General features: G+C 30.6%; 1 long non-coding RNA gene, 1 other non-coding gene and 3 pseudogenes across 2 annotated transcripts; all 5 read right to left on the bottom strand.

The window, feature by feature from the left end:
* Positions 1 to 6711: 6711 nt before the first annotated feature.
* On the bottom strand, positions 6712 to 8644 carry LOC101503390 (uncharacterized; annotated as a pseudogene).
* Positions 8645 to 13654: 5010 nt separating this feature from the next.
* On the bottom strand, positions 13655 to 16678 carry LOC105851365 (uncharacterized; annotated as a pseudogene).
* Positions 15988 to 16148, bottom strand: LOC113784875 (U1 spliceosomal RNA). The gene has a single exon (XR_003471045.1). It is a non-coding gene; the product is annotated as a U1 spliceosomal RNA (small nuclear RNA).
* A 3531-nt stretch (positions 16679 to 20209) lies between the features above and the next one.
* On the bottom strand, positions 20210 to 27623 carry LOC101508224 (probable receptor-like protein kinase At2g47060; annotated as a pseudogene).
* LOC140920267 (uncharacterized) lies at positions 22282 to 23830 on the bottom strand. The gene is made up of 3 exons (XR_012162997.1): positions 22736 to 23830; positions 22462 to 22613; positions 22282 to 22361 (listed from the first exon to the last, which is right to left on the bottom strand). It is a non-coding gene; the product is annotated as an uncharacterized lncRNA (long non-coding RNA).
* Positions 27624 to 27699: the final 76 nt, after the last annotated feature.

The following is a 27699-nucleotide window of genomic DNA, read 5'->3' as shown; positions in this document are numbered from 1 at the left end:
TTTCTCATTTTTAATACTCATTTAACACTAATGATTTTCAAATTCACACAGAGCATACTCAAACATTTATTTTCCACCACCACACATCAAATTTAATCCACAATTCACATTAAATTTGAACAATTCAAATTCCACAAAAACCACATCAAGCTCAATCATCAATCACCCAAATATTTCCACAACTTTCAAACATAATGTAACGCCCCAAATTTTTGATCCAAAGATTACTTAAAAATATTTATTTTCTTTTAAAAACAACTATAATTTTTTTTTCCTTAGGAGTAGTAGTTCATCATGTAATAATTTAAAGATGCATCAGAAAATGACTTGATATATTTTTTTTGTAAAAGAACGTAATGCAATTTACTAAAATATTATTTATTTATTTATTTGCAAAATTAATATTTCAGTTGTTAGATCGATATTCATTTATGCTCCAAAATAAAATAAATTCTCTTTAAGTGAAATTCAAAAGAAGTAAGGTTGACCATAATTAATGACATTCAATTATTTACTATCAAATGAAATCACACTTCTGCATTTCTATTAAAAGTTCAAGAGTAAATAACTTTACAATGTACCACAAAAAAAAATTATTTTTAAGTAAAAGTCCCATTTTTCCATGTGCGTGCACCAATCAAACATCATTCATGCAACTCTTTGAGATAATTAGTACCTAAATGTTGGTGTAAGGGGTCAGTTCATCCCACAACAAAATTAAACCAAATAATAGATTATCAGCCATAAATATGAATATAAAATCTTTCTGTGATAAAAGATTTAAAGAAATTGATTCTCTAATAGTTCTCAAAGATATATCAAAAGTCATAAAATGTATCTAAATAAATCAAGTAGCAACCGTAGAGCAAACAATTAGATCAAAATAAAAATGACAACAAAATGTAAGCAATTTATGCGTGCTCCTAAACATATATGATCCGGATATAACCAGTCACACAGGCGTCCACACAGAAGTCACCTATACCAATGAAAAAAAATTAAATCAGTCACACAAGCGTCCAGAAAGATGCATATGATATGTCATAAAATGATAATGATGCTCAAAAGATACATTTCACCACTCACTTAGATGATCATATAAATCACGAGACATTTAGACAACCACATAAATAACATTATTTAAAACGCAAATCACCAGCCACTTAGGCAACCACAAAAATAATAATATTTAAAACACAAATCACCAGCCACTTAGGCAACCACAAAGATAACAATATTTAAAACACAAATCATCAGCCACTTAGGCAACCACAAAGATAACAATATTTAAAACACAAATGATCAGCCATTTAGGCAACCACAAAGATAGCAATATTTATAACACAAATCACTAGCCACTTAGGCAACCACAAAGACAAAATATTTCAGATTAATTTTTTTAATCACATAAGATATCAAATTTATATTCTCATGGATGTTCATAGTTATAGCTCAATAACTTCAACAAATCAAATATGCACGTGAACAAATATTTCAAAATCACCACTTCCATTTTAATAATCTATAAGATTCGATTTGGCTACTTATTATTGATAAAAATTAAAACTCATATTACCAAGAATACAATAACAATAGAAATTTTATTCCTTTCACTATAAAGTCTTCCGCATTATAAAAATGAACTATACATTAATATATTTCAATAAATCAATTTTCTCATATTGTCAAAATTAAAAATATAAAATTCTCATCAATTTCCTCCTGACACATATATTGTTCATAAACGTCAAATTTTAAATTTTAAATACTCAAAAAGTCAAGACTTAATATCAAATACATCATAACACACATATTACAAATGATATCATCATAAAAATTTATATTTATATACTTTAAAACACGTAAAGTATTAAACATTTTCACTACAAACATATTTATTAAGGGATAATAGTAAAAATAGAATTCTAGAATTAAATTCATCAAGATAAATGTATTACTCAAAAGAAACAATCAAAACATTATAGTTAATTTCTTTACGATGAAAATAAAATCAATTTTTTTCTTTTAAGACATCGAAACATAATATCAATATCATATGAACCGTTAATTTAATATCTAGCCTAACTATGCATGGGGAAATGCTCTTACCTTAGGTGTTTTCTTTCTTAACACCTCTAAATTTGCACGAAAGATAGCTAATGAGGCAATGATGAATTCAACACCGATAGATATTGAGATTTACGACTTAGAAAATTATTTTGGGAGTGTACGAATGACAAACATAATAGCTATTTACGTTGAAATATTACCATTGAGTTCTTGTCTAATATTGAAGTGCACTTAATTCCAAAATTATGCTACCAATAATTACCATTTCTTTAATTTTATTAGGTTGTTACAAAATCAATTGAAATCTTGTGTATTTATGTGTATGAGTTAATTAGGATTAACTAATAAAGTTCACCATATATTGCAGGGTGTCACACCATCCATTTTAATTAAATAGATAAATTAGAGGGTGTCACCCTTTTAATTTTTTATCTAATAGTTACAAAACCAAAAATGACATAAAATTATTTTTGTAGACAATTAAAATAAAATTATAATTTTAGTTTAAAAGAGATGAGTGCATGAGATACAAAAAAGGAGAATAATCATCTCTTAATTGCATAAAAAAAACTCATAATTAAAAATTTATAATCTTCCTTTAAAAAATAAATTAAAGGTGTTAAAAGTGAGTTAATTCACATTATGTCAAGAAAACACCATGAATTATCATAAAATCTTGTCATAAAGGAGAGTAAAAGAATGAGTCAAGTCACTAATTATTTTTGTTTAGGATGGACCAAAAAATATTTTCAAAATACTTATACATAAAGGTTGGGTTTCACTAACTCTATAATATCTCCAATACTTATTTGGTCGTAAATAAAACTAACAAAAAATAAAACTTTTATAAATTCTAATTTAATTAGATAATTCAATTAATATAAATCAAGCAAGACAAGAATATCACTCGCACATAACAAAATAAAAAAAACATATCTAATACACCAATTTCATGATTATCGAGACTAATCAAATAAAAAAATGCACAATAGTCTATTTAGAAAATAATCACATCATAAACCGTCCCCAGGTAATTGTCACACCAAAACAATTAAATAAAAATAAAGGTTATAGTTATTCAGGTAGAATAGAGTGTGATAAAATTTAGTTTAATTTATTTATACATAGAATAATTATTAATTTAATAATAAATCATAACAATTACTAAAAAGACCCATATATAAAATATATGAAAATTTTGGTGTTACACATAAACCACGCCAAATTAGTTTTCACAAACCACTCCTCAAACACATCAAATTTAATTTCATCAAAACACACATAAATGAATTAAATTCCTTTTTCACAAAATCACACATCCATTTCACAAAATTCCAACTCCACAAATACACATATAGCATCCTATATGCAAGCTAAAAATTTAGAAGGATCACTTACCTCCGTTGTAGCTCTAACAAGCGATTACGGCGCCACGATTAATTTCGGTAAAATTCTCGCTCGCGTCGTTGCTTCCAAAGTTGGCTCACTAGCACCGTAGCGTGGCAATGAGCAACTTTCTCTTCTGTCACTTCTCGAAATGAAGCTCATAAATCGAAGGAACGCGGAGATTTGGGTTTGATGGTTTTGAAAAACCCTAACACAGTTTCTTCGTTTTTGAATTAGAGAAGAAGAAGGAAGCTTGGAAATTTGTTCTTTCTCACCCACTAAGCATTGGGTTTCTCTTCTTGAAGCAAAAGAAAAGAAGGGAGAAGGAGAATGGGTTCGCGAGGTAGGGAAGGAACCGTTTTCTTGGCTTTCCTTTGTTTCCTTCCTTTTTCCTTTCTGTTTCCTTTCTTCCTTGGTTCCCACACATACATATATATATAATATATATATATATATATATATATATATATATATTTATATTATACTTAAAACCAAACCCAAACAAATATCTAACAACTCTTACACGTATCATTTTACTCACATTTCAAACTATTTTGATAAAAATATCTACTCTTATCGCAACTCAATTTACAGATAAGTTTTCAGCAACGAGTGCTATTTTTAACAAAACTATCCGATATTAAATTCTTTTAACATAAATATATTATTTTTCGACAAATAATTTTAACCGGACATCAAAATATTTTTGGCATTAAACTCACAAAATACCTAAGATTGGGCTAAAAGCCTAAGAAATTCAACACAAAATATCCTAAAATTGTATAATTTAGGATTTAAAATTAAGGGCCTTACACTTTCCAAATTTTTGAAATGTAATCCTTATTTAGAAAATTTGAAAGTTTCGAAAATTTGAAACTTCTGAAACTATCCATTTTAAAATTTATTATAAATGGTTAGAAGGGTAAAATTGTCTTTTCATAGGTCTCGAGGAGGTGGTAGGTACAGCTTTAGGAGTGCAAGGTAGTATCCTCTAGGATATGTTGCTTCAGAAAGAACAGTTAATGGTTCTTAAATCTCAAGGCAAACTGTTTATTGCTTAATTAAGTCATATTTTGAAAAAATGATAAGAGACAAATTAGATTATCATTACTAAATTCGAGGCAAAGACGCATTTTCAACAACCATGGGATTTGTCTATCGTCTTCGATCAACCGTCAAACCTCACTTTGTGGACTTCTTGCTATCAAGAAAGTGGCATAAGCATATGGGGCTAAATCATTGACCCAATGAGTTTAATTTTAAATCGAGAAATATAATTAATGTAAATGAAAGTATTTTCTCCTTGTCATCATTTATTTAGATAAGATATAAAATGTCATAATCAATTTTTTAAACAAAACTTTGATACAATGTCAACTTCAATTTAAAATTTGAGAAACTGGACTTAAATGTTGGAGAGACACTGGGGGAGATTGTTGTAGATATTGATGGGTGGTTTTTGGTAGTGAAATAGAGGACCAAAATTGTGAGTCATGCGGACACAACTTGTGTGAAGTCACAAGCTAATCAAGCCAACTTAATGGGTAATTCATTACTGCACACCATCATTCGTGGAAAATATTAAAACTAATTTGTAAAAAACATGTCTTTTTTTTTTTTCATACACGTTGGAGCCATCAATATGTAACATAGTAACTTCAACTTCCAATCTCAAAATTTGAATAAATTTTCCACAAATCGAGTCATACTGTCTTTGTTTCATATCACAGACTAAGTATCTGTAAAATCTAGTATATACAGTAATGCAATAGGCTAAGAATAATGAACAAATTTGATATTGTGAACAACAATCTCTCTGTAAAATCAGCCAATAGTTGTAAGAAAACTAACACAACCTCCAAGAATTAGAGAGACTAGTCTCTCTCAACCAAACCAACAAAAAATTACGGAATGAGAATTTGTTTTCCCATCGAGCCTTTTTCTATTTAAAGATACAAAAACAGAGCAAGTATCCATATAGAATAGAAGATTAAATTATTTGTTTGGATTAACATACATTGAACTCAAAATTCAAAATGACTTACAAGCACATAACTTTTGAAACATGCACTAGAAGGAATTCCATTTTGGACAAACTAGACCGCGAAAAGAACTGGATGCTACTTCAACAATATTGTTTGACAAGGCCATATTTCTTGTAATCCAAATAATGCAATACATCGTTTCCAATCCTTTTCTCTAGATTTTTCTTCCAAATCACAGTTCATTCAACTTTAATGATATCCTGAAATTGTTTTTTTCTCGAAAAATAAAGAAACCCATAAATTTAAGGATAAGTGTTGGTGTTTGTGTTGGTGCTTCATAAGTATCCCTCATTCTTTGACAATAGCCTTACTATTTGAATGTGTAGAGAAGGACTTTTTGAATGTACCACATAATTTACCTCCACTGTTAGTTCATTCTCTCACAACAAGCTAAGACAATACTCACTGGTCGTGACAATTTGGTATCCCAAACTTGGTGCCCTGGCTTGGGAGCAACACATCATGTGACTGTTGATGCTAATAATCAGATGTAATGTAACGGTTACCAATATAATTTGATGAAAAAAGTATCAATTAATGGATAATGAAGTCATATTGATGAAATAAGATGAGATACAGTTAGGGAGTACTAAGGTTAGTAACATAACCTTTTAACAGCTTTGCTAAGAAATAGTCAAATATGACATGTAATAGCTCAGAGGCACTTGCTGAATCAAGTTGAAAGGGAATCAAAGAAGAGAAACATTCAGAAGGAGGGATAGAATGAGTCAGAAGGAAGAGTAGAACATTTTGGAACAGGATAAGCTTATAATCAAAGCTAATAAACAGAACTGAAACAATTTAAATAGCAAGTAGCACAAGTGCTGAAAAACAGAAAAAACAGAATTAAAATTATAAGTAACATATAGAAACAAAACAGTATTAGGAGCATTCCCATAAATAAAGACCCATCAAGGAATTATTGCCAACACATGAGTCCCATGTATGGGGCTTAAATGCTCAATTTAATAATAAGGGGATTTGATGGGATAACAGAAATTTCACATTTATATAATAAAATAGCAGGTATTACATCCATATTCACTTTAAATTACTAAATAAGTACATATGCACATAAGACATCCATATTCACTTTAAATTACTAAATAAGTACATATGCACATAAGATTACAATGCTACCACCATCTAACCAAAAACAATTTCCCCATTTTGGTGTATGCCATCAAGAATATGGAATATAGAAATAATATGAAGAATTGAATTTCATGAGGTACTTATTACTGCCAGGATAAAGTCCACAATTCACTTAACTAGAGAAGTTACTCTCCCCTCTATCTTCACAGATGAAGATGCACCATTGTCCGTCTACTCTAAAATTAACAAGAGTGATTACATTTTGAAAAAAACAATGTATAACTAGAAAGTATGTTACGAAGTTTTACTCTTATAGTAGACCTTTAACAATCATTTCACGTAGAAGGTTCTTTGCCTTATCTCTCTCACCTTTTTGAAAAAGATAATTGACACTTGTTTCATAACTTACAACATTAGGAATGCAACCACTGTCTTCCATTCTTGATAACAAGGCAAGTGCTTCATCAAACAAGCCCTCCTTACAAAGCCCATTTATCATAGCATTATAAGTCCAAACAGTTAGATGATAGACTTTAGACAAAAGCTCCTGAAAAATCACTTGTGCATTCTTAAGTCTTCCACCTTTGCATAGTCCATCAATCAATATATTGTATGTGAACATATTTGGCAGAATATCTTGGTCTTTCATTTTCTTAACCAATGCAATTGCCTGGTCAAGATGATTCTTTTTGCACAAAGCATGTAATAGAGAATTATAAGTGATTACATCAACCTGCAGACCTATACGATGCATCTCATCAACAAGTTCCCACGCATAAGTGATTTTCCCTGATTTACACAAACCATCAATAAGGGTACTATAAGTTACCACACCAGGAACAACCATCTTGTTATGCATTTCTTTAAACAAGTTCATGGCTTCGTCCACCATTTTATTCTTGCACAATCCATTAATAATGATACTGTAGCACCGAACATCCGGCACCATTCCCTGGTGCACCATAGTGTTGAATATTTTTATGGCCTTGTTCACTTGATTAACTAAGCAATACCCATCCATTAGTGTATTATAAGTAACAACACTTGGTTTTACACCCTTTTTCATCATCATAGCTAACACATTCATAGCTTCTTTGACCTTTCCTTTCCTTACATAAGGAATCAACCAATATATTAAAAGTATAAACATCTGGGTTGATGTTTTTCAATACCATTTCATGGAACAAACCAAATGCTTCTTTCAATTCACCAACAATACAAAATCCGTATATTAGATTATTGAAAGTGATAACATCCGGAGAAATTCTCTTGAGAATCATCTCAACGTACAACTCGTAGGCATCGTTTATAGATTTATCTTTACACAAAGTATCAATGATAGTGCTATACATTACCACATCAGCATTCGATTTCCTGTCAATTCGTCTCAGCAATTGCAGGGCGGATCTTGTTTCCCCCATTTTACACAACCCATTTATCAAGGTCCCATAACTAACTTGATCCAACTGAAATCCCTTTGCCACCACATGATCATGAAAGTGCAGAGCTTCCCGAACCTTATTGTTAAGACATAGACCTTTCATAAGAGTAGTCAAGGTTATGGTACCTTCCTGAAATCCCATTTTGAGAATCTTAGCGAATAAAGAAAATGAAAAATTCATTTGACCTAAGTGGCAGTAGCAATTAATTAAGATGTTAAAAGTAACAACATTAGGCTTAATTCCGTTGAATTCCAAATGGTGAGAAAGAGAAATAGCAGTGGGATAATGCTTCATCTTAACAAAAGAAGTTAAAATTCTGTTGAATTCAACAATGGATGGTGTGGGATTCACACGGAACATGCGATGGAATGAGGAAACAGCATCATTAACATCAAATTCGTTGGAATCGAAACGAGAATGAGAAGAGAATGAAAGAAGGAAAGTGTTTGAAGAAGAAATTGGAAGAAAATTGGGAATGGAAGAAAGAGAGAAAGCATACCTTGTTAGGGTTAATAACTTTGAAACTGAAACTGAGAGAGACAACAGCATTGTTGCCGAAAGCTGTGAAGTTCTCAGCAGCACATTACGGTTTTCTAATTTATTTGTTTTTTGGTTTTAGGAATAGTTGTAAAAGCACTAATAATTACATTAGTCAGCTAGGTTTGTTTTACATTAATTTCTCTATGTAAATATTTTGTTCACATATCATAAATTTTACAATTTTGATATCAACATCCCATATTTGCTACCCACATTCTTATATATTTAATAGAAACAAAATATTTAAAATATTTTTATTTATTTATATTAATATTTTTGTTTATTTATATTATTTTTTAAATCTTAATTTGTTATTCTATGGTTGTCTTCAACTATAATTTCTCTTTCTATCTTCATCTTTTACCTCACGCTTATATTCATCTTTAGCCATCTTCTTTACTTTTCATTTACATCAGATTTGCATCAATTTTGTTATTGTTCTTGTTTTTTACAATATTTAGTTAGGATTATGCGATTGAAATTGATTTTGATCACGTAAACCGACTCTCTCAGAAACCTACGTGAACTATTAATTAAAAAAGTTTGTTTAAATATATTTTTAGCCTTTTAAGTTAATAAAGTATGCGATTGATGAGTGTCGAACCCACTGAAATTAATAAAACCGAGTAAAAAATCTACTTGTACTAAAAGTGTCAACCCGAATTGTTTCTCAATTGATCAACTTAGATATTTCAAACCAATTAAATAAGGAAATTGAAATGTTTAAGGGTTTTAGTTTAGAGATAAAACAATCATAAATAACCGGTAAAAAAATTTAAAAATTGTGATTGAAAAACAATCAATCCAAGAGTTTCCACAATAATTGAGTTTGATTCAATCATTAACCATAAATAAACATTTATGTGTTAATTTCACTCTATTACTTATAATTACAGCAATAAACTCACTATAATTCAAATTTTCAATACTAGAAATGCTTCTGGGATGAAGATTAATCAAGATAAATGAATTAAGCAAACATTAAACCAAGATTAAACTTAAAACTCAAAGTTAAACCAAGCTAGACATAACATCAAACACCTTCAATGCAAAATCTAGTATTTGTTTTCTCTTCCTATAATTCAGTTAATAAAGCCATTAACACAATCATTCAAGAACCAATTTCATTCAAAAAAATAAAATCATAATCAAGAATTCAAGAAGAGAAGAACAAAGAAAAATGACATTTACCATGAACAAACTATATAAAGCAAGATTTCATAAATGAAAGTCAATAATGTCTACACTCAAAGATTGACTACAAGACATAGCCCTCCATTAGTAGGAGAGAACTCATGGAAATTAGAATTTCAAAACAAACGAAAAGGTAGAAAACTTCATAATGAAGCAAGAAGGCAAGCTTTCTTTCCTTTCAAAACTACCTCATCGAGTGTGATATTGAACCTGTTAAAAATTAGAAAAACCTCTCTTTTTTAATCCCAAAATATCCCTCTCTATAAGCTTTAAATGGGCACGAATTTTGTTCAAAGTCTGGCAACTAATGAGATAGTTATGGTCCTTTTAGTTAGAAGATGTATTGGGTTTTGACAGTAACGACCCTGTAGCTTGGGAAGCCCGTTTCACATTGATTTAAGTTAAATTTGATGAAGCTTATGAAACACAAAATTATAGTAGTTTATCTTATCTTTCCAGAGGCACAAAGATCCTTATAATTTGATATTTGTAGTTCTAGATATGCTCAGCTGAAGACATAAATGTCAAGATTAATAAAAATCTAAAAATTAATGATGTTTGACAATTAAATCCAAATTAAACCCTAATTCTAAGGTGCATCTAAGATCTATCAAATAAACAAAAAATGATTATTAGTAAACTAATTATGAAAGTTAATTAAGATGTAAATTCAATTTTCGTCGGCGATTTTTTTTATTTTATAATTCTTCACTCATATGTGGTTTGATTTATTCTAGTCTATTAAAATACACCATTCACACCTAATCATTTCTTTTTCTTTCATGATCTCTAAAATTCAAAGTGTTTGCAATCACTAGCATGTAAGTGAAATCAATTGTTCAAGTAAAAAGGTAAAAAAAATAAATAATAAGAGCTTAGATCAGATGGAAACTTGAATGTACATTAAATATTTGGTGAAAAATATAAAATCATAAATAGATAATACTTACTTTACAAATCTAAAATATTTGAGAAGTGAGTAGGTGTGAGTCGTCTTTCTTAATATTATGAACTTTTAATAAATCTAAAATCGTAAAATATGGGGATAAAAATTCAAAAAGTGGTAAATAAAGGAGGCTAAAATATGTGTTTGTTCACTATAATGAAATCGGTTTTGTATTTGATAGTGAGTGATCAAATTTGGGATGAACTGATCAATCTTATGGTGTAAAGCTTCACATCAAAGATCACGAGGCTTATTTTGATTCATTCATTGTTGTTGTCTCCATCAGCTGCAACTCTTTTATCAGCATCCTTAAGGAAGAATTGGATGCTTTCCAGTTCAACTTTAAAGTCTGAAAATTCCCTATGAACACCTTTGAGCAGTTTGACTTCTCTTGTTAAAAGTGAAAGCAGCTGGTCAATACCAAAAGACACTGCCATTTCTGTTTTGTGAGATGAAGATTTGTTAAGTGCAACTTTTACAGTGAGAGGAAGATGTTGAGTTTCTCCTCCTCACCTTTATCACAAAGAAAAGAAAAAGGCTAGCAAATTTTAAGCATAATATGCACAACAATTATTTTCGTTGACGCGGGCCTTTTTATTCCCTTTAAAAGGTTGTGGAGAATATAATGAGTAATGACAAAACAAACTTCCTTTCACATATCCAAAGTTGAAGAGCGCTCTTTTCCTACACTTTATTTTAAAATAGATAAATAGATTGTGACCCACATCTACTTTTTATACGTGAATATGTAAATTTTTATTAAAATATATAATTACTTTTTACTATAAAAATAAATAATGATATAAAAGTTTTGTATAAAACTGACGATACAATTATTTGTAATCTTCAAAATTTAGGAGAATGTTAAAATTTTAAATATTTTCAACATGAAATGGAAATGACTATCTTTTTTTTTTTTCATAAACATAATTTATTTATTTAATTACACACTTTAAATTTTAATTTACTTGCACCATTGTTGCTCAACGATTTTAGTTGAATAATTAACCATAGTTTTTGTTGTTGAAAAATTATTGAACATTTGTAACTAATAATGTTATATCGTTTGTTAATGCCATATAATCAAATGTATTGTAAACTTGAAATTTGAGAGTCAAGATCGAATAACATTTTTTAAAGGAAATATGAAAGTGTAAAGACATCATCACGATTAATTGACATCTCAACTGTATTGACACTTCCATTTATCTATAAATATTTAGGCACCCTAAAAATATTATTAATAAAATGAAAAGATCAATAACAAAAAAATAGAGGGAGAGAAAAACTAAAATCATCTAAGATAAAATAATCTATTTATTTATATTATTAAAGTGAATTTAATTTTTAAATAGTAAAAGATTGAATCATTATAAAAATACTTTTTTAAATATAATTAATTAAGTTGTGAACTTTTCTTTGCCAACATAGGTTAGCATTAACATCAAAAATATAAAATTGATTATATAATTTATTTAAATTGTAAATATGAAAATGTGTTATAGTATATATTTCTTGTTATGGGAATACAACAATGTTAAAATCTTTTAAGGGAAAGTTTTATCGTCTATTGTGGTCCAACTTGGTTCGAGAGTTTAATCTTTTCAATTTTGCACGGAGGATATCATATTCACATAATAAAAGATATTGTTTTAGAATAAAAGTTTTATGATTTTTTAAATGTATTCTACACAATCATTTTAAAAAATGACTTGTACTTTATCATTTTGTGTAAAAAAGATAAACCAATCATAATAATTTACATTAAGATCTTCGTGCAATGATGCTCCAAAACTTTGTAATAACCTTTAGAGTTATTTTTTTTTAGAGATGTAACATTTCATTTACATTTTGTTGGTGCAATTTAAGTGAGGAACATCAAAGAGTTTTAAGAAGAATGTTTCAAGTCTAAAATATAATAAAACTAATATAACTACTAATCTACTTACAAAAAATATGCTTCGACTATTAATAATGATATTGAATATATTATTATTAATAGTTATTTTTTTGAAATGTGTCGAGATGCTCCAGTTCCAATTTTTTGTCTGTTGATACAGATAAAATATTTTAGAACACAAAACAACATATAAATATATATTTGTAAAAGTGTTTTGTCTAGTTGTATGGACAATTTATAGTTAGTTACATAGGCGAAGATAAATGTATCGATGACACAAATTTTCCAACAAATGAACATATATGGTTTTGTGAGATTGGATTCAGATATGATTTTGTGAGATCGAATTCATATATGACTTCGTGAGATGGAATTCATACTTGCAAATGATTATGGAACATTTTGGATGAGATAACGTCAATATGACTTATTTTGTTGCCATAGATATGTAAAGTTAGAATTGGAGGAGCCAGAAATGTTGATTGGAGTGAGAAGATGGTAGAATTATTTTTATGATGAGCTTTTTTGAAAGGGTTTTTAACTTATGTATATGATGTGCGAGATGTAAAAGCTAAATTGAGAAATAGAAGACGTGAGATGAATAGTAGAGACATATGAAGGGTGCCACATAAGAATATAAACGATGTGGCGCAAATGCTATGATGTGGCACATAAATGTATGACGTGTCATTCAATAGAGTTGAGATTATATTTAAATATATTATAATAGATGTAACTGTCTGCTTTGGAGATGTTCCATTAAGTTTTGGCATAATAAATGGACATATAATATTGAAATCCTAGTTAATATGCATTAATCTTTCAAAGGACTTTTCACTGTTCAGTGATGAACACTTTAAGGAATAAAAACGATTTAATCCAATTGTGGCAAGTTAGGAAATTACCAACTTATTCTGGAAGAGACACTGTTGAATTGATGTTAGCCAACACTTCCTATATACAAACCAATATAATATATAAAAAATATATACTATAAACTATGAATCGTGTCTGATGTCTTACTATAAATTATGAATCAACGTAGAGTTGAAAGAAGTAACCAAACATACGAAGAATTTCTAACCCTACATCTCCATATCTTTCTGATGCACTTTCTTGCTACTAAGACACCACTTGGTGGACTAGTCAACTCCATCTGACATTTACTACGAAGCAAGTAAGAAAAATGAATGAGTCCAAAGTTTAATCTCACTTTAAATGTTCCTCTTACATTATAATGAATCTTGTTACTTTGCATTTGCTTTTGAAGTTTCACACCAAGATCCTTAGGCAAAAAAATCAAACTTGATATGAAGTGTAATGATTGTAACCTACTATTCCTTCTTCGTTGTGTGAAAGGTTGAATTGATTGTGCTGATATGATCACATCTGAAAAGAAAAGCTCGACGTCCAAAGACTCAAAACTTACATCAATTTTGGTGTTGGGATTGGTGAAATTTGCAAGGAGAGTGAAGTCACCATTGAATTATTGAGGTGAGTCAAAGTATACAACATTGAGGTTTGTATTAGAGATGTCAAATGTAGGGTTTCTTGGTTTGATGGCTAAGATGATTATTGAAGTTGTTACTCCAAAGAAAATTAGTACTAGGCTGAATATGAGACATAATATTGCTGCAAACCATATTATTGGATTGGTCCTTTGAAATCTAGGTTGTCTTAGTTTTAGTGGTCTTCTTAACTTTGTTGTTGTTATTGATGATTTTGGTGTATTTGATTCTTGACAAAGTTGGTCTAAAGGTTGTTTTGATATGACAATTTTGTCTAGAGAGATTGGTTTGGTTTTATTTGTTGTTGGAGGCAAAGGTGGAGGTGGAAGGGCAAGCTTGTTTTAGAGTGAAAAAGTTCACTCTCATGCAAAACAATGAAGAAGTGATGAATGTGGAGATTAAGATGAATATGTTATTTTATTTTAAAAAGAGTAATGGGGTTATGGGTTAAGGAAAATGGAGGTATTTTTCTTAACTTACATTTTTTTTAAAATCATATATGTTTCTAGAAGTGTATTTTCAAACGACATATTTGTTTGAAAATGTAAAAACCATGTTAAGGTGGATAAAATTCTTCCTCAAAGGAAAATGAACCAGGGAAAAGAAAGGTTTAGTTGAGTAATAGTAAGTGGGGACAATGTGTTTTTCTAGGTATTAGCAAAAGGTGTGAGGTATATGTGAAGGTAAAGTTGAGGAACATTATGGTAATGTTTGAGAAAGTTATAAATAGTAAAGAATGAATTGAATAGAACCCACGTATTCTTTATTACTTTTATTTTAAGGTTTTATTTTTAAAGGTAATGCTCATTTAATTTCTCAATTTTTCAATTTTTTTATTGGATTTTAGTTTTTCATAGTATATTTTATATTACATATATTTAGGAGTAGAGATGCAAAATCAAATGAATGAATCAACATTTACTATAATAATTTTGACACAGATCAAATAGTAAATGTAAAATTTGTAAAGTGTACATTAATAATTCAATCAAGATGGAGCATGATTATACTTTATGACTATTGTTTTCCCATGACATTAAAACTATGTACGTGGGATTGTTTATGCTCTAAGGAAGCATATATTGCAGCTAGAAATCGATAAAATATATACTAAAAAACTTTTATTTTTATTGAATTTAATTCTATTTAAGAAGTGTCGGATATTAAATAGGAGTATTTTTTTCAATTGGGATTAGAACGTTCACCATATTATAAAAGTATCGATCCTTTTATTAGACTTAACACTGTTGATAATCAAAACTGTTTGTATTCAGTAGATAAAAGAAAATCAAATAGTAAATAAATTATAAAGTTGCTAAAATATTTATTCGATGATTTATTTGTTATAAGTAATTTATTTAATTTATTTTTTGACAATATTATAAGTAATTTATTTGGTCCACTCAATTTATTACTTGAACACATGATTTAATATGTATTTCTTATGTCGAAAATAATTTGAAACCCAAAGATTACAATGTTGCTAAAATCTAATCACTACTGCTATATCAATCTTAGTTGATAACCATAATTTTGGATACATAAACATCTTTGTTTAGTCTAAATAAATAGTATAATATGAGAGAGTAAACTTTAATTGGATAGAAATTGTAAACATTATATGGATAGAAACCATATTTGTTTACACAAACTTTCTAAAACTTTGAACCATTTAGTTATTCACTAAAACATTATAATTATAAATACATTAATCCATTAATTTATAGAATCAAACTTTTGACTAAATTGAAAGGAGCTGCATGAACGCAAACCCCTACTACCACAAATTATGACATAAGCTCTCTAAAATATTATAATTATAAATACATTAATTTACAAAATCAAACTTTTGATTAAATTGAAAGGAGTTGCGCGAACGCAAACCCTTACTACCATAAATTATGACATAGACTCTCCTTCTTGAGGAGACCTTAGGCTGATATCCCTCTAAAGTGCAATGGAGGTCACCAACTTAGGCCATTGTTCTTCTTGATCAACCATTGACCTTGTCCAAGTAAGTATGTAATAATGTTGCTAATCATATTTACTTTATACATTTGTATCAGTTAATTACATTAAGTAGTTTCCAATGTGGGACTCAAATAGGCACACTATTTTACAAATTCTCATTAGGATCATATAGTAGTATAAACTTTGAAATGTCTTTATGACCTGATCCATTTTGTTTGTGTTGTACTATATTTTATATGTTTTTATTCAAAATAAAAATGATTAAGTATTAACAAGCAATGGTTCTAATGACATGATGTGTTTTTGCTTAAAATAATGAAAATATGCATTTTGAGTAACTATAATAAAGTTGAACTTTTGCACTGGGTAAGACCCCCATAGTGTGTGTGTATATATATATATATATATATATATATGAGAAAATTGATTATATTAATGGGTAAAATGAGATTTGTATAGCCAAAGAAAACGACTAACTTCTAATTGGTGTAATTAACTAGTGTAACTAATTTGAAACTAACTTTTACATCTCTAATAGCATCATTGAAAATGAAATACTGACTTGCCATCATCACAAACATGTTAATGAAGATTTGACAATTTATTTGAAGGATCAATTCAAGTTTTATCATTGATGGTTCAGATTGATAAAAAAGTTCATTGATCATTCCATGAGTACCTTTACATAGGCTTTGTTTGAATTGTTTTGTGAAGGTTCATCATAAATGTTTCTTGAATGAGAAATTGAACAGTCTAAAAATTTACATTATATTCCATCACTGATAAAATAATAACTCAATAACTTTTTTTTCATTGAGTGAAATTCTACGGCTAATAAAATAGTAATTTTTGGAACAAGACACTTTATATTAGATTGCCACTTCAAACATAAACATTAAGAAACTAACTTGGTTAAAAGAAATTCAATGGACTGCATAATGCAGAAATAATTTATTAATCATTGCTTAGTACCTTTACAATTTCCATAGGCTTGTGTGAATTTTTTTCGTGGACCATAAATTGAATCATATCAATATTGGTGAAGTTACATTACATTTTTTTAGTATTTATTTGATGAATGAATGAGGTTGTGCAACTCTCAAACTAGATTTTTTTATCTTGCTAAGTTTGTAGCAGATAGTTCATACTTAACTTTTTTATTTTTTATGTCAAACAATTAGGTTTTAAATAAGCAGAAGATAACAAATGAGACCTTCAATTTAAGTGTTGTAATATTATATTATATTTAGCATTTCTTTTCAATATATATATATATATATATATAGATGGATGGATGAAGCACTAACATGAAAAATGCAACAAAGGAATTAAAACTTTAAACCAAATTTTTGACATAGGATGTCCTCTTTGGGGAGACCTTAGACGAAAGTGCAATGGAGGAATTAAATTTTTACTACTTAATATAAGAGAAAAAATAGAGACAAATATATGTTATAGAATATGCTTCCACTATGTTTTTATACTTCTTAAATATAGAAAATTTTGTTATAATAGATTTTAAATTTATTTAAGGACGTGTTTGTGATTTATATAAATTCAAAGACTATACTAACAACGTCACACATTCAAAAAAAAAAATTACTTTTTTTACTTTTTGTTTTTAGTAATATACATGTGACAAAAGTTGAAATAGATATATAGTGCCGCCATAGCCCAAATTTTTTGGGTAGTTTACATAGACTTATTTCCGTTTTAGCCTGGCTTTTGTTATCAATCCTGTTATGTTCATGTAGATGATGTTATCAAGAAATACAAGCATACAAAGTCAAATTTAGATGCATTGAAGAAACTAGGGCATGCCTTTTACATGGAGTGGATGCAACAAAATGAAATATAATTGACATTTAAACATGAGGAGGTTTGATCGCATTATATTTAATTTTCCTCATGCTGGCTTTCATAGGAAAGAAGATAACTTGTTAATGATCAAGTGAGTTTTCTAGTACATTTCATTTTTATGACTAATTAATAACTCTGCTTTATGAGGCCAACACAAAGATCACATAAATTAAAAGTGTACTTATTAATTATGTCTTCTTGACTTTGAAGACTAATTAACATTAGTCTAATCAATCAGTTTCTACCCTTTAATTAATCACAAGTTTGTGATATATGATCTTTGAGGCCATGATAATAATTACTCACCTACTAATGGTAGAGAAGCAAACATACTCATATTTTCTTAAAAAAAAAAAAGACTTGTTTTTTTTTAGAATGGTAGAACTACTATAGTTGAAGTTGCTGGAAATTTTTGAATGCTTGCATTTCGAAAATTTGAAGTTGCTGGAAACTTTCGAATTTTAGCATTTCGAAAATTTGGTATTGCTGGAAACTTTCGAAATTTAACATTTCAAAGGTTTGTGATTGCTGAAAACTTTCAAATGATTTCGATTTTTTCATACTTTTCAACTTCGAAAATTTAAATTGTTGGAATGTTTGCAATTTACTGATTCGAACAAATGAAAGTTTCGAATGATAGGAGTGAAAAAAGGCAAGGTAAATGTTTTGGGGGTTTTTATACACAAAACAAAGGGCAATATAATTTTTTCATCTCAAATGGGGGGTGGGAGGAATAGGTGGGAGGTGCACGATACAATTCTCTTTTAAGTTGTGATATTATGCTTTTGTATTTTTCTAAATTTGCAAGAATCATTATAGTAGAACAGCCATGCAATAGGTATTAATTTGAGAATATAATACATTAGTCATGATTTTTGTCTCTCCAATTTGAAAATATAGTTCTCAAATTTATAAATAAATAAAAAAGTTAATGTGTCAAGTTGAATAGATAATTTGACAAATCACAAGTGGTGTGATAATACATCGGTGAAATACATATATATCTTAAAATGAAAGAAATATTAAATTTTATAAATATCATATTTTTCAAAAATATATATCATTACGTTCAAATTGTAACTTGTCAGATTATTATTCAAAATGACACACGAGTAAAATAATTAAATCTAAAATTAAGTGAAAGGAAATTTTTAAATATTAAAGAACTATATATTCTAATTTAAAAATAAAAAATCAAAATTATGAATCAATAAAAATAGTTACAAACCTTTCAGTTTATTATTTTATGAAAATTGTAAGATCCAATTTAATTTCCAAATTTAATAAAAATACATTCTAATCAGCAAAAATTAAAATCGAGACAATTTAGTCTTTACCTAAACTACCGTAAAAAATAAATAATAAAGTTTCTAACAATAATTAAAAATAAACAATTAAATTTAGAACAATAATCAAAAAGTGATAATTTTGTCTACAAGAGAAAAGTTCACTAAATAATTTATTCTTCAATCAATTATCTATTCTTTCAACCAAACAATTATAAATAAATTGTACATCATTCACTTGATTAAAGAAAAAATACTACTTGACAATCATAATAATTCATTTAAGAATGAGCTTATTAACCATTGTTCCTCGTCTCAACATCCAAATATGCAAGCAAGAGTTATCGCATATAAGTAAATCAATTCACATAACTCAAAATATAATGACCACAGCTTAATTTTATTACAATGATGTGTTGTTTGTTAGCCATTTATTCTATAAAAAATATTCAAAGAATGTTTATATGAGATGGCAAAGATCTATTCTATATTAATCAATGTCTTATCACTACAAGGAAATTGACTTTTAGTGACACATAAAGTTAGTGTGATATATGTTTTAGAGACTGTCACTACATGTTTTTTATTTCTACCTATTATGATAATTGTCACTAAAGAGTAGATAAATATAAATAAAGCTATTATGATAATTGTCACTAAAGAGTAGATAAATATAAATAAAGAATTGATCTATTTCTACAGTATTGTCTATCACTAAAAACTAGATAATATAAATAAAAAATTGATCTATTCCTACGGTATTGTCTGTCACTAAAACTTATTATTATTTATTAAATTAAACTTATTTTATCTCTCAACTAATTATAATTCTAAATTATTAATATCAGTAAATTAAATTAAACTTCTAAGTTATTTTTATAAACTAATGTCTTTGAAACATACAATAAAGTATAATTTAATTTTACTAATTCTATTAAAACATACAATAAATAGTTATTTTGTTCAAAAAATTCAATAAACTTTCTACAGAAGCAATAATGAGTTTCTTCACATTTATTGTGATAAACTGCAAACTAATTTCATAAAGAACGGAAATCATCTTCCTAAATAAAATATTTGAAAAATGTTCCAAAAAGAACGGTCCATTAGATAAAAATGTCATGTCCCCAAAACAAGAATATAAATCAATAACTTTTTAAGAAAATTACAAGTTGCAGGTGAGGAATGTCCAAAAACAATAATACCAAGTTTAGGGAGTAATTAACCATACAATTGATTGATTAAGCGAATAGAGGACTCACTTCAGAATTCAACAGTAGTACAAACAACTGTATAAACATTAAAAAGACGTGCATGAATGTGGATGCAATTTACAAATTCAAATACAATCACTAGTTTAATACTGTAAGAAGCGTATGAAAATATAATGATAAACAAACCTGATGCATTGTTACCCCGATGGCGTTTCGCGCCTTCAACTGCAGCAACAATGGCACTCGCCTGCTCGGAAGCCTTCTCCATCCTAGATATGGCATCATAAAGACATCTGGTCATATCCAGTATGGCAATGACTTCACCATTTTCCACAATAGGTAGGTTCCTGAATTTACCTATCATTTGAAAAATATATAAAATTATACCGGTCAAAAGTTCCAGAAGGACAACACCAAAACTGTATACATCACTCTTAGCATTCAGTTGTCCAGTCGTTGCATATCTGCATCCACGAGATAATGTTTAGCAGTTGAAGCTGGGGCACTAAATATAAATGATGGTTTTCCCAAATTGATACTAAGATAAAGAAACATAATATATGGGAATTGTTCATGCTTGTCCAGTCATCTGTAGCATAAGAACATTCTCCATGGCTTTTCCAATAATTATTATTCAACATTTACACACAAAAAATAGGTCCGTCACATCCAATAGGGATAAAACGATGCATGTGGTCTAGTTTGTAACTTGAAATCTTACTCTGGTGCATGGTAACCAAAGGTTCCAAGGACACGGGTGGAATGAAGACGTGTAGCCATGTCTGGAGCCTGATTTGACAAATCAAAATCTGCAATTTTAGCAAAATTATCATTAAAGATCAGCACATTGCTTGACTTGATGTCCCGGTGAATAATATGGAGATCAGCTTTCTCATGCATTCAAGCCCTCTTGCAGCCCCATCAACAATTTTTACTCTCTGTGCCCATGTCAAAATTGGACCAGGTTGTGCTCCTGTAACCCCCTATCTGCCTACTAAGATAAAGAAACATAATATATGGGAATTGTTCATGCTTGTCCAGTCATCTGTAGCATAAGAACATTCTCCATGGCTTTTCCAATAATTATTATTCAACATTTACACACAAAAAATAGGTCCGTCACATCCAATAGGGATAAAACGATGCATGTGGTCTAGTTTGTAACTTGAAATCTTACTCTGGTGCATGGTAACCAAAGGTTCCAAGGACACGGGTGGAATGAAGACGTGTAGCCATGTCTGGAGCCTGATTTGACAAATCAAAATCTGCAATTTTAGCAAAATTATCATTAAAGATCAGCACATTGCTTGACTTGATGTCCCGGTGAATAATATGGAGATCAGCTTTCTCATGCATTCAAGCCCTCTTGCAGCCCCATCAACAATTTTTACTCTCTGTGCCCATGTCAAAATTGGACCAGGTTGTGCTCCTGTAACCCCCTATCTGCCTACATGTAAAAGAACAATGATGAGAACATTTAAATATAAGTAAAATACAGACTATAATCTATAATTTATCAGTTCCTTAATGTAGAAAGAAATTCAACCACTGTTTATCAATGTTTGATACTTTTCTAACATGACCAGTTGAAAGGCAAAATCATATACCATGTAAAATGACATGAAGAGACCCATTAGATGTAAATTCATAAGCAAGAATACAGGAGTTTCCATCAACGCAATATCCAAGCAAGTGGAAAAAAATTTGTTGCTTCAGCCTTGATACCTCTTAAATTTAGAAGGAAAGAAAATCACATGGTGTCTGTATGGGAACAACATCAATGATGTAACAAAAAATACTGAGCCAAGGTTGTCGCACAAATATACCTGGGCCAAGAATTCCTCGTCAGGCTGTTTACTGGCATCTAACTTCTTGAAATTATATAGCTCCGGGAAATTAAAATACTGAACATGAAAGGTTAATATTTTATATAAAAAACTATATTATGAGCCTTGTATAGAGAAAAGAATGCTTGTAAATTAACCATTGCAACCAGATGATTACACTGATTCATTGTTGATCTTATCGAAACGAATCCATTCACTACATGCAAATCTGTGAGCCCTTGATGATACAATAACTATCCTGCCTTCTCGGCTACAGTCTCTTATAGTTTTTTTCAGTCTCTAATAAAAGGTTTGTCAACAGAAAATGGCCTACATAATAGTATCAAGTATTACCTTCAATTTTTTGTTTTGAAATTGACAACAAGAGAGTAAATAACAACTTTCTTTTAGAGACATATATGTTATAATGTGAGGCATGCAATATACATTACCTAAATGATTGGTTGCAAATTGCAATTCAATATTGTCTTGGGAAAAGCATGAATGGAGTAGCCATAAGCCCTGCATTGTTACTTGAAAAGAAAAGAAAAAGAGAATATTATTTGTTTCAACTTTCAAATGTGAAATCTATACATATATTATATAGCATCAATACTTCAAATTGAAAACGTGTTTCATGTCTAATGGTGACACTAAACGAACACATGTAACTATATCTCAACTTTCAAATGTGCAATCTATACATCAATTATGTAGCACTAACACTTCATATTAAAGGCGTGTCCATGTCCGAAACCAACATAGGTAGTTACATTTATTCACTTCTATTTTTCAATTTATTACTAGGGACTATGTGTCAGTGTGTAGATTTCTCTACTCGTCCTATAAGGGTTTTCTGATTCAAGAACCGTCGAGGCCGATTTCGTAATTGTTATTGTGTTAGTATTTCATAGCATATATATCTATACATAAAGACATATAAGACATTTTTTTATACTCAATCTGAAATTTAAATAACAACATTAGTCCATATACATCTGAAAAAAGTAAGGTTAGAACTAACTTAGAATTTCTTACGTTAGAATGTTGAGTGGGCCAGAGGAGTTAAAATCAACTGCAAATTTCCTGACATATTCCCTAGAGCTAAGATCTAATTCCATAACATCAATTTTAGCCGCAAGAATTTCCTTAAGTATAGTTTCTCTGATATTCATTCCATTGTTCACATTCCTAACTGCCATAACAACATGAACACCACGCAAAACAATAACTCTGGTTGTTTCCAAACAAAGACCACTCATAACTGGTGTCATTGACTTTGGCCAAATTAGTATCTTATACAACAAATTTCTTAGCCATTGAGCCTATTTACTACCTGTAGCTAGAACAATAAATTTTGCAACCACGGTGGTTCAACAATGCAAGTTTATTTCTTTGAATCCCAAGAAATTGCACATCCACACCAAGGTTGAAGATCGATCTACTTGTGGAAGCATGATCCTCAACATCATTTACCCAACTCATATATGTATATCGTTCCAAAGTTGAAGGATATCCCACTATAGATTAGTTAATTGTTCCTTTCATATATTTTAATACTTTATTAATAGCATGTCAATGTTCTTTACTTGGATTACTTGTATACCGACTTGATCCTCCAACAATATATATATATATATATATATATCTTATATTAGGTCTGGTACAATTTATGACTTACATCAAGGATCTGATTACCTTTGAATAATCTAGTTGTGCCACAAGACATCCTTTGTGTGGTTATAAATTAACATTTTGATCAAATGTAGTGGAAGTATATTAAAATCAAAATGATCAAATTTCTTTAACACTTTCTCAATATCGATTTTTAAAAATTAGCGGCCGAAAAGGTGATCAGTAAAGGAGAAATTTTTAGTATTGAATATCATTCAAATATCAACTTGATATTTATAACAATTCATATGCACACTCCTTTTAAAATAGAGTAATGATATTTAAGCACATTTTTAAATACATATGGCCCCCACACAATCTCTCTCTTCATTTAGTTTCCCATTTTTTTACTTTGAGAAATGATTTTTAAACACAGAAACATATGATCCCCACACAATCTCTCTCTTTATTTAATTTCCCTTTTTTTTTTTTACTTTTCCCCTTTTTTATCTCTTTTTTTTCATTTTTTTATCTTCCTCTACAAAAATAAACCTCACACATTTATCTTTCCTTTCTTTCATAATTCCTCCTTCTTCCTTTTATTTACTGATTTTAATCAAATTTTTAATGAAGTAACTTGATCAACATTATCTTCTCACTTGCAAGATAATTTCTAATTTCTTTCTTTCCCACAATGTTGAGTTTCAAATTTTGTCTTTCATTTAAGAATGTGTTGTTTTTTTGTAGATATTAGTATTGAGAAAAATTGCAATTGTTTTTGGTACACAATGCTTAAAGGTAGCGCAGCAATGAAGGCTGCAACTTAGGGTTTACAGGCACGGAGGGTTGCGCTGCAATGAAGGCTGCAACAATGCTTAAAGGTAGCGCAGCAATGAAGGCTGCAACTTAGGGTTTACAGGCACGGAGGGTTGCGCTGCAATGAAGGCTGCAACAATGCTTAAAGGTAGCGCAGCAATGAAGGCTGCAACTTAGGGTTTACAGGCACGGAGGGTTGCGCTGCAATGAAGGCTGCAACAATGCTTAAAGGTGGCGCAGCAATGAAGGCTGCAACTTAGGGTTTACAGGCACGGAGGGTTGCGCTGCAATGAAGGCTGCAACAATGCTTAAAGGTAGCGCAGCAATGAAGGCTGCAACTTAGGGTTTACAGGCACGGAGGGTTGCGCTGCAATGAAGGCTGCAACAATGCTTAAAGGTAGCGCAGCAATGAAGGCTGCAACTTAGGGTTTACAGGCACGGAGGGTTGCGCTGCAATGAAGGCTGCAACAATGCTTAAAGGTAGCGCAGCAATGAAGGCTGCAACTTAGGGTTTACAGGCACGGAGGGTTGCGCTGCAATGAAGGCTGCAACAATGCTTAAAGGTGGCGCAGCAATGAAGGCTGCAACTTAGGGTTTACAGGCACGGAGGGTTGCGCTGCAATGAAGGCTGCAACAATGCTTAAAGGTAGCGCAGCAATGAAGGCTGCAACTTAGGGTTTACAGGCACGGAGGGTTGCGCTGCAATGAAGGCTGCAACAATGCTTAAAGGTAGCGCAGCAATGAAGGCTGCAACTTAGGGTTTACAGGCACGGAGGGTTGCGCTGCAATGAAGGCTGCAACAATGCTTAAAGGTAGCGCAGCAATGAAGGCTGCAACTTAGGGTTTACAGGCACGGAGGGTTGCGCTGCAATGAAGGCTGCAACAATGCTTAAAGGTGGCGCAGCAATGAAGGCTGCAACTTAGGGTTTACAGGCACGGAGGGTTGCGCTGCAATGAAGGCTGCAACAATGCTTAAAGGTAGCGCAGCAATGAAGGCTGCAACTTAGGGTTTACAGGCACGGAGGGTTGCGCTGCAATGAAGGCTGCAACAATGCTTAAAGGTAGCGCAGCAATGAAGGCTGCAACTTAGGGTTTACAGGCACGGAGGGTTGCGCTGCAATGAAGGCTGCAACAATGCTTAAAGGTAGCGCAGCAATGAAGGCTGCAACTTAGGGTTTACAGGCACGGAGGGTTGCGCTGCAATGAAGGCTGCAACAATGCTTAAAGGTGGCGCAGCAATGAAGGCTGCAACTTAGGGTTTACAGGCACGGAGGGTTGCGCTGCAATGAAGGCTGCAACAATGCTTAAAGGTGGCGCAGCAATGAAGGCTGCAACTTAGGGTTTACAGGCACGGAGGGTTGCGCTGCAATGAAGGCTGCAACAATGCTTAAAGGTGGCGCAGCAATGAAGGCTGCAACTTAGGGTTTACAGGCACGGAGGGTTGCGCTGCAATGAAGGCTGCAACAATGCTTAAAGGTGGCGCAGCAATGAAGGCTGCAACTTAGGGTTTACAGGCACGGTCAGAGGCTCCCAAGGATCAGGAGCTCTGATACCATCTTAAATTAGAAGGAATAATATTCTTTTCATTATTTTATTATGAGGTCACTGGACCTATATATATACATGAGCCAGGGAAAACAGATCCCTGTCATTATGGGATTGATCCTAAATACATAAACCTAATAATAGCAAGATACAACTGTTACAGAAGTACAATAAATATAAAACTGTTACAGAAATACAATAAATATAAAACTGCCTAAAATACTAAGGGGAATCACATTATCAATGTTTGATACTTTTCTAACATGACCAGTTGAAAGGCAAAATCATATACCATGTAAAATGACATGAAGAGACCCATTAGATGTAAATTCATAAGCAAGAATACAGGAGTTTCCATCAACGCAATATCCAAGCAAGTGGAAAAAAATTTGTTGCTTCAGCCTTGATACCATTGAAACCTGAAAGCTCAGAAAATCACATGGTGTCTGTATGGGAACAACATCAATGATGTAACAAAAAATACTGAGCCAAGGTTGTCGCACAAATATACCTGGGCCAAGAATTCCTCGTCAGGCTGTTTACTGGCATCTAACTTCTTGAAATTATATAGCTCCGGGAAATTAAAATACTGAACATGAAAGGTTAATATTTTATATAAAAAACTATATTATGAGCCTTGTATAGAGAAAAGAATGCTTGTACATTAACCACTGCAGCCAGATGATTACACTGATTCATTGTTGATCTTATCGAAACGAATCCATTCACTACATGCAAATCTGTGAGCCCTTGATGATACAATAACTATCCTGCCTTCTCGGCTACAGTCTCTTATAGTTTTTTTCAGTCTCTAATAAAAGGTTTGTCAACAGAAAATGGCCTACATAATAGTATCAAGTATTACCTTCAATTTTTTGTTTTGAAATTGACAACAAGAGAGTAAATAACAACTTTCTTTTAGAGACATATATGTTATAATGTGAGGCATGCAATATACATTACCTAAATGATTGGTTGCAAATTGCAATTCAATATTGTCTTGGGAAAAGCATGAATGGAGTAGCCATAAGCCCTGCATTGTTACTTGAAAAGAAAAGAAAAAGAGAATATTATTTGTTTCAACTTTCAAATGTGAAATCTATACATATATTATGTAGCATCAATACTTCAAATTGAAAACGTGTTTCGTGTCTAATGGTGACACTAAACGAACACATGTAACTATATCTCAACTTTCAAATGTGTAATCTATACATCAATTATGTAGCACTAACACTTCATATTAAAGGCGTGTCCATGTCCGAAACCAACATAGGTAGTTACATTTATTCACTTCTAAATTTCTTACATTAGAATGTTGAGTGGAAGCCCAGAGGAGTTAAAATCAGCTGAAAATTTCCTGACAGAGGCCATAGAGGTAAGATCTAATTCCATAACATCAATTTTAGTTGCAGGAATTTCCTTAAGTATAGTTTTTCTG

The sequence above is a fragment of the Cicer arietinum genome, chromosome 5, assembly GCF_000331145.2.
Source record: "Cicer arietinum cultivar CDC Frontier isolate Library 1 chromosome 5, Cicar.CDCFrontier_v2.0, whole genome shotgun sequence".
NCBI lineage: Eukaryota > Viridiplantae > Streptophyta > Magnoliopsida > Fabales > Fabaceae > Cicer > Cicer arietinum.
This window is presented reverse-complemented; position numbering and strand designations above follow the sequence as displayed.